The sequence below is a fragment of the Akebia trifoliata genome, chromosome 3 (assembly GCF_017979445.1).
Source record: "Akebia trifoliata isolate Shusen 1 chromosome 3, ASM1797944v1, whole genome shotgun sequence".
Taxonomy (NCBI): Eukaryota; Viridiplantae; Streptophyta; class Magnoliopsida; order Ranunculales; family Lardizabalaceae; genus Akebia; species Akebia trifoliata.
Genome location: NC_141377.1, coordinates 52,395,544 through 52,404,282, shown reverse-complemented (window position 1 = coordinate 52,404,282; position 8,739 = coordinate 52,395,544). Strand labels below are relative to the sequence as shown.

General features: G+C 37.3%; 1 long non-coding RNA gene across 1 annotated transcript; it reads right to left on the bottom strand.

Moving 5' to 3' along the window:
• Positions 1–6,400, bottom strand: LOC147407878 (uncharacterized). The gene is made up of 3 exons (XR_015176923.1): positions 6,090–6,400; positions 2,474–2,552; positions 1–970 (listed from the first exon to the last, which is right to left on the bottom strand). It is a non-coding gene; the product is annotated as an uncharacterized LOC147407878 (long non-coding RNA).
• Positions 6,401–8,739: the final 2,339 nt, after the last annotated feature.

Below are 8,739 nucleotides of genomic sequence, written 5' to 3'. Positions count from 1 at the left end.
AGGATAGCTCGCATCATGAAAAATTCTTACTGAATTATAGGAACGTGTGCATAAAATATCGGAACCCAAAGAGAACTGAAAATGTTTGCTAGCTGATGCAGGATCTTAGTTACCATAAGCACCAGGAAGCGGGCCTCATTCTCCGATTTCATTTAATGTTTCCAACAGACATGGAAACGTTGGGAAGAAAAGAAGGGTTCTAGCAAATTATTTTGTAGTCGTAATGGAAGGAGAATGGGAGAACATTTAAATATGTACATAGTAGGATATGAACCCATGACTGTAGTGTTGCAATGAGGTTGTTCTAATGAAGAAGGGCCCAAGGAGACTACAGAATCTAATTTATAAGATAAGATCCACTATGATTCATTGTTTTCTTTTGCTTGCTATATCATAATGACATGAACCCATTTTTGCCATTATATAGTATTAGGGCTTAAAAATTCCTTAACCATGGCTAGAACAAACTATAAAGAACACCATCCAAAGTAGCGTTCCGATGAACAATCACACTTTTAATACTTGTACAATTTGAGAAGACAATCCACTAACATTAGTTCAGTGGGATTCGTGGAAGTAATCATGCCTCTGCACTTGTACCCTGAAATATTGACTGACTACGTCGCTAGTGAGCCTTCTCTGGCTCAACTATACCACCCGGTTTAGGGTTTAGGATCTAGGGTTATACATTTAGAAGTAAAATTAAAAGGTGATTGGAGCCAGTATGGTAAGAAATCAGTCCTCCCTTCTCATTCATGCAATCATGGCCATTCGCCCGTTCCTTCCAAAAATCACCACCACTTGCTAACCGTAATATATGTAGCCCCCACCGTAAAACAAAGGAAACATATTGCAGGATCTTATGGTGCTGGTGGGTAGCCACAACAACCTGTGGTTGGTGATAGAAGTGTGATAGGGGGACTTTGATCCCTCCCAATCTCCATTCACAATAGCATTGGCACATGTGATCCTGCAACCAATAAAGAAATTTGGAGGCACTAAAATTAAGCAAGAGAGGTATCAATGTGTATAAGCATAATTTGAGATCACATTAAAAAATGAATCTAAATTGCAAAGATAAGAAAATAATGTTAGGCAGGATTAGACGAGAAAGATATTAAACTAACAAACCAAATGACCGGATCACACAATAAGTGGACTCAAAAGAAAATGGTATGAAGAAGCACACAAGAGTGATATTGATTCGGCTCGTCTCAAATCTTTGATCTATCGTAAAGAGATGAGCCAAATCAATACCACACCATGTCTATCTCTCCAAGAGCTTACTTCCTGTTCCTTCTGTTAAGCTTGTATGCTTGATAGAATGGAGTCTCCCTCCTATAAATAGGAGGAACAAGGGAGGGCAAAGCTTGATACTGTAGAAAGAATCTAACACCAATGTTTCAAGGATGAGGAAGGACAATTATGATAAATTAAGCATATGGAACAAAGATATTGGCATATTGCTCAAGATTATGGAATCCCACTTTAGATTCTTCATTATTTATCAAACAACTTAGTGGATGAAACTGTAGATGTCGACCTAACATGGACCAGTACAGATTACATGCTAGATCATCAATGACATATAAATTTAATCAGAGTTCAAACAAAGATTTGACTAGGGGTTTTTATGTCTTTTTAGTTATATAGAAATTGAACAAGTCGCTATTGCAGTTAACATAAGTATGGTTTGTAATGTTCATTGCAACGTACACATGAAATGATCTCCATTAACGGTAAAAAAAAAAATAGTATATCACATGTAAATTGTGAGCGATTCAATACTTTCAAATGTGTGAAAGTGATTAAAAAAGGAAATGGTCCCCCACTAATATTTTAATTTACTTAAAACCCGAAAGTTATCGATGTTCCCAAATAGAAAAGACATAAAGATGGCTATAAGATTTATTATAAAATTGTAATCAGATTTGTTTTGTTAAATCTATAGTTTTCAGTTTCCACGTGCTTTAACAAGGTCTGTTTCTTCATTCAAAGGGGGACCTTTTCAAGTGGGCTGCTCAATTAAACAACCTTATCTCTCCACCATGAAAAGGAGAAATTTTTAATCCTCTATGTCCCTAGTCTATCACAGAACATAATCTCTCCCTCCAAGGGGAAATCTAAGGGAAATCATAGGTGGAGATGGGATTATTTCAAGGGAAAAGTTATTCTGGACTGACAGTCCAATTTCTTTTGCAGGTTACCTAACATGTGGCAGACATGTATTGGATGGGCGGTTTTGAGTATAGCAAAGAGTGAGTTAATGAGTTTTAGTTTTTAGAATCAACATGCTTTAAGTAGATTTAGGTGAACATTTTAGAGGGGCATATGGAATAGCAACATCAATGAGAAAGTTTTGTTTCTCTTATTAATAGAGTTCACATGCTTAACTGGGATTGTGGCCTAACAATAAATAAATAAATAAATAAAAGTTCAAGTCGGATTCTATTTAATGAAAGATGAGTTCTACCTGATGAGACCAAGCTCGTGTCAATATGATCATGTCATCCTTGAGAACAATGGCTAAATTGAGTCTGTATCAACATAGGCTAAAGCAGACTTCAATACACATGAGGTGGACATTTCAAGACATAAGGAGCAAAATAGATAGAAACAGTGTCTCAAAATAAGTAAAGAAACTAAACTGAGACAGTATTTCATGACACATAAAATTCTAATTGATGATATTTAACTGTTGTTGCAAAAACAAATCTACCCCTTGTCGCAATAATGTGATCAATAACACTCTGGAATCTGGATTGAATTGTTGTGAGTCATGAGTCGTGTGTGATTAAAGTCCAAGGAGTTTGGGCTTAGACCCATAGTTCAGTTGGTTTGATACATTGCAAAACAACTTTGAGGTCGTAGGTTCAAGTCCAACTTATCCATAAATAAAAAAATTAAGTCCAAGGAGTTCATGAATAGTAACTTTCAAGTACTAAACATAACGCTCCCCTTTGTTCAGTCTTTTGGGTACAACTTTAGTTAATAAATACATGTCAATTTGGTTAGAATTATGTATGGACTGTTGTGACAAACGAGAATCGAATGGAAATTTGTTGTCTGTGGTCAACGTTCACTGGATGCTCAATGAACAGTGAACCATAATGAATTGACACGAGAATAACCGAAGACTAAGTATAAAAAATGATCACGAATCTCCATAAAATTAGTTCCCAAGTAAGGATGGGAAAGATCAGTCAAAAGCACTATACCTCTGCAAAATTTAAGGGAGATCTGAATCATTATCATTCATGCCTTATTCAAATATGGGGTTGGCACCACGAAGCCTCATTTTACAATGTAAAACTACAAAGCCACTGAACCAAGGTCAAGTATATCGTCCTCCAATAAGGGTATTATGAGAACCTAAACAATACATCCCAAGCACCTAGGTGTTGATGGTGCAATCTCTTTGGGGTTTAATACACCACCATGCTCCACAACCTATGTCTGTCATGTCTCACTCTGTGATGGCTTCTCTTTGATATCATTCTTTCTAGACCCCTAGTAGCCCTCCTTTGGCATATTTGGTGTATTAGTTGGGTTTGTATCATTTTGTATTTCAATCTCGGAAAGAACGACTTAGGGGAAGGACTACTTGGGGACCCAAAAAAAAAAAAAGGGACCACAGTGAAAATTGCCACAAAGTGAGCATCAAGGACATTAGTTGAAGGGGTGACCTGGGAAAGGGCTACTTGAGGATCCAAAAAGAAGGGTACTAGAGTGAAAGTTTACATAGAGTGGGCAACCACAGACGTTGATTGCAGAGCCTAGTACATGTTATGACCAAAGTGACATGGGGTTAACATTTCCCACCATTAACACCTCATATCAAATTCCATGGGAGCTTTCACTGGAGTACCTGTCTTGGCCCCCAAGTAACCCTTTGCAAGACTCAAAACCCATAACAAGGTGCTTGACTCTGAAATTATTGATTAAAACCTAAGCAGTACACCAAAAGCATTATTCACATCATTAAAGCCTTTTACCACAAAAATTTGGGGTCAGCTAAACAAATCATGTTCCTTCATTCTATTACGTCGAGAGTTGGCTACATAAGCACCCAAGACAAGGTGCTTAGTTCTTTTCAAACTCATCAAATAGCTTTCTTTTTTTCCTTGGATGGTAAGCTGGGTTTGAACCCACAACCTCAAAGTTGTTTTGCTATGTGTCAAACCAATTGAGCTCTAGGTCTAAACCCATCAAATAGCTTCTTTGTTGGGAACCTAAACCACCACGCTAAAAGGCTGAGACCTGTTGGTACGCACTCTGATGTCAACATCCATGACGATAAGTGGGTGGGACACTCCAAGGATTTTTTTTTTCAGGGTTTTCTTTTCCATAGCCCTTGGGCACTTCTTGAGGTTTTCCTCAAGGTTTTGCCATAGCCTATAAAGACGTGGGATTGGCTATGATACCAAATGTTAGGTACCTAAATCAATGCATCAAAAGACATAAATAACTGCCCGTACGAGTTAAATTTAAGCCATTAACCACTTAGGCACATAATATTCTTTGCTTCTCAAATCTTCCCAAAACTTAAAAAAAGCACAAGATCTCCTTAGCATATCCACATGGGTAGGTTTCGTAATTATGGAAAGAAAAAAAACGGGGTGAATTACCAGAGTGGAGGGAAGGCTGACAGAGGAAATAGTCATCAGTGGAGAGGTAATCCGACGAGCGAGAACAGCTTTAATGATGTGAAGCAGTGGTGGCAAAAACAAATGCTGAGGTTGAAGACGTGCCGAAAATGTCAAATTCACGCTGTGGTGCGCGTTGCGCATTCACTGTAAGGTGAAAAATAGTCAAATGTAAGTTGCGCAGTTGACCCGAAGTGAAGGATGATATTGTAAATCCTTTCGAAATTAGGAATGTTTTAGTAATTTAGTTATTCTTTCCAAACCGAAACGCTTTCCACCATCGCCCGATTTCCCGAACCTTCGAAAACAAAAGAAAAAAAAATCTGATCTTTTGAGATCTCGATCAAAACCCTAGTTTGATCAAGAACGAAGAAAGAATCAGAAACCCTAGACAAGGGTCATAGAAATTTTTAAAAAATGGAAGATTCAAGGTCCAACAATCGAGGAGACAACGATCATCGTCGGCTATACAACCCTTACCAAGACTTACAACTCCCAATCAAAAACCTCTATGACCTCCCAACCTCTCCCGAATTTCTCTTCCAAGAAGAATCCATTGTACAACGCAGATCTTGGGGAGAGAATCTCACATATTACACAGGTTGTGGTTACCTCTCCGGAGCTATAACCGGTGCCGGAAAGGGTTTCATTGATGGCGTCAAGGCGTCAGAACAAGGTGACACATTGAAGCTCCGAATCAATCGAATCCTCAACGCTTCCGGTCATTCCGGCAGGAAATTCGGTAATCGTCTCGGCGTGATCGGGTTGTTGTTCGCTGGATTGGAGAGCGGAATCGTTGCTGTTAGAGACAGTGATGATGTGATTAACAGTGTTTTGGCTGGACTTGGTACCGGAGTTCTGTTTAAGGCAGCGTCAGGGCCGAGATCGGCTGCTGTGGCTGGTGCGATTGGGGGATTAATGGTTGGAGCTGCGGTTGCTGGGAAGCAGATCGTGAAGAGATATGTGCCTATTTAGGGTTTGTTCTTCTATAATTGGCTTTACTAAATTGGTCATCAATGAAAACTAACAATTTGAAAAATAAAAATTCCATATTTTCTTTTTCATGTATTGATATTGTTATAATGCTTCGATATTGAATAATTGGGGTGGGATGAACATTGAATGTACCTTTTTGTTTAACCAGGTTATGTTGAGGGCCACAATTTTGGCTCGATTTTAGTATGATGTAGTTTAATCCCTTTTTTGTTCTAGTTGAAATTGTTGAAATCTCTAGTTCAAGATACCTATCAAAAGAAAAGAAAACTCTAGTTCAAGTTGACTGTTTCTTAATTATGTTATATTTTCTTCGTTATTGTTTCAGAATAAAATTTGAAGGCAGTTTACTTGATGGGCAATGTTTTTTATTTGATTAGTCAAGATTTTTATTCAAGCCTGCCAAAGTACAAAAGAAAATTCATAAAGATCGAGCAACTTATTACATACCAGATCCCATTTAAAGAGAAAACCTTCGAAAAGAAGCCTCCCTAAAATTCGGATAAACCTTACATGAAATGAAAATATAATGAAATTTGATGCTGAGGTGAACTACATGAAGTTAGGTTTCCTTTCCTTTGAAAAGCATACTATTCCTTTCTTTTGAGATCTCCCAACAGAAAGTAAAAAGGGCAAGAGACTACAAAATCCTCTCTTTATTCCCCGTTTGTTTTCCTACTTTGCGTTAGTGCCAGAACTGAATTTGGGAAACAGGAGGAAAAGAGAGAGAGAGAGAGATCTGTTGAAAAGGAACAACTATGTTAATAAAATTTCCATTAGTAAGAGTTACACAATCCTTTTTTGTTGCAATAGGTTAGGTATTTTATGGTAGCTTATGCAAAGAATTTTTCTGACATTGTGGTGAGGCTAGTTGGTATTTCAATTAGTAGCTAGTTATTAGCTAAAATTTCCATCTTTGTGAAAGAGCTTCAACAAGTAGTTGATGTTCTCTTCTACATACTTCCATGGTTTTTGACTTTTCAGTATTCAATTTGTCAAAGTTGCAAACAGACATTATTGAATATTTCCATTTTAACCATGTATATCTTAAAACCCATAACATTTAATTTTTCAATTATTAGTATTTCAAATCCAAATGATATTCTCTAATTTTGTTTTTAATGATCTAGTAATTAAATTTTAAACTGTAGAAAATAAACACTCTTGGTTTTGGCTTTCTTAGGTTGTAAGGCAACTGGTTTTTTGTTTTTGCTTTATGTAATTAAATTTACATGATCACGAAATTTAAATGTACAAGTCAAAAAAAAAACAAGTCTGACTCTTGACAATTGAGTCTTGGAGAGTTGTGTTAGGACATGCCAAATGCAATTGATCTTGTTTTATTCTTACTCTAAATGGTTATTGTTATTTTGTCATTCCTTCAATTGTCTTATTATTTTTTTTTTCTCAATTTATGTATTACTTCCATATTGAGGTACACAATACATAAATAGGGAAAGTCCCCTAGTAATTTATCTCAAACTTCAATCTTTTTCTTATTCCGAACTGTTTGGATGTCCTAAAGGATCCATTAGACGACAAGACCGCCCACCCTCCATTAATAGCCTAAATCCTTTATACAAGCACCTCATACATCGATCAGTACTCAGTTCCTTGCAAAATTAAGTTGTTTGGTTTCAATTTACTGATGAACTGCCACATAATGAATTGCCTATCAAGATTTTCGAGCCACTTAATATTCCTAGGATCTGTTTTAATATTCATTGGGTAACCAAATCACCCTGGCTTCTCTACTGATTCAGTCAGCCAGCCCTCCAAACTACTTGGGTACCTTGCGATTGCCTCATGAGCCTCTACATCTGCTTTATCACTATCTCAACACAGAGCTCCAAAGGGGAAGCAAACATTAGTCTTGTACAGAATGGCTTGTTTTGTCCATTGTTAGGCTATTGCCCCTCTCCATCACTGCGACCAAAGAAATTCTGTTTTTGTTGGGTTCAGTAAATGGATTTCATGTCCCCTTCTATGGAATTGTCTTTGCTCACTCATGGTCTGATTCATTAGATAAAATCGTATTGGGGACTTTCCCTCTTTCCGTGTGTAAGAAACACCAAAACCAGATCTAAAACAAGAGTTGCGGATGCCACAAAATCAATTGAAATATTATGTCTGAAGTTTGAGGTGCAATGCCCCCTCGTATTACTCATGTGGGAAGCCCTAGTGAGATGGATCATTCTGCATGATCCAGCAGCTTAGGGCCCAGAGATTACCCTCCTATGGTTCTCCTCCATACTTTCCCCGTTACTGCTACAATCCCTATCTGGTGCATGTCTATGTGACCTTTTTTGTTGGTTGGCAAAGTTGTAACTCCTTAACTTTTCAGTGGGAGCTGTGACTCTTCCCAATTTGGGAGTTAGAGGAAGTGGTGGAAAATGAATTGGGTTACAGGATTGCAACTCCAACTCCCATAACCCTGCCTTGCTGACCACTCTCTTTATCAGATAGAGACATTGACTAACAATACTACTTATCAACCCAAAATTAACCAACTACAGGATCCTCAAATTCTATTTCAACCAACTTAGTAAACTTCAATCCAGAATAAATAGTGAAGCAATAATTTACTACCATAAATGGTAAATCTGTGATTTACTATTGATAGTAGTCTGAATTCTGAAATAACTATAAATGGTAAAATTAGAAACTAGTACATAAAGTAAGTCGACCTGCACAATAGTTCCCTTTTAGTGGGATGAACTTTGTGCCTTTTTGGACAGCTGCAATGGACAAAGTGGGCTGGAGCATGGGCTTAGAAAAATTCCTGATTATAAGGTCTGATTTTCTACCTTGACTTTGTGCACACAGCTCCTATGTCATACCTGCAAGCTCCCTCAATTCTATATGTCCATACATGCTTACATTGATAAGGTTACATGAGCCAATTTATCAACCTCTAGTTGAGAAATTTCTATTAGGGATCCAAAACCGGCTTGAATAGATAAAAAGGTGTTGAGGTTGGTTTATGAATTTTTAATTAACTTGACTTGATAAATTTAATTTATGATGTACATTCTGGTGGTATGACTTGGCTGAATAGGTGGAAGAACTACTAAATTCACTCCTTAATTGGATTATCCCC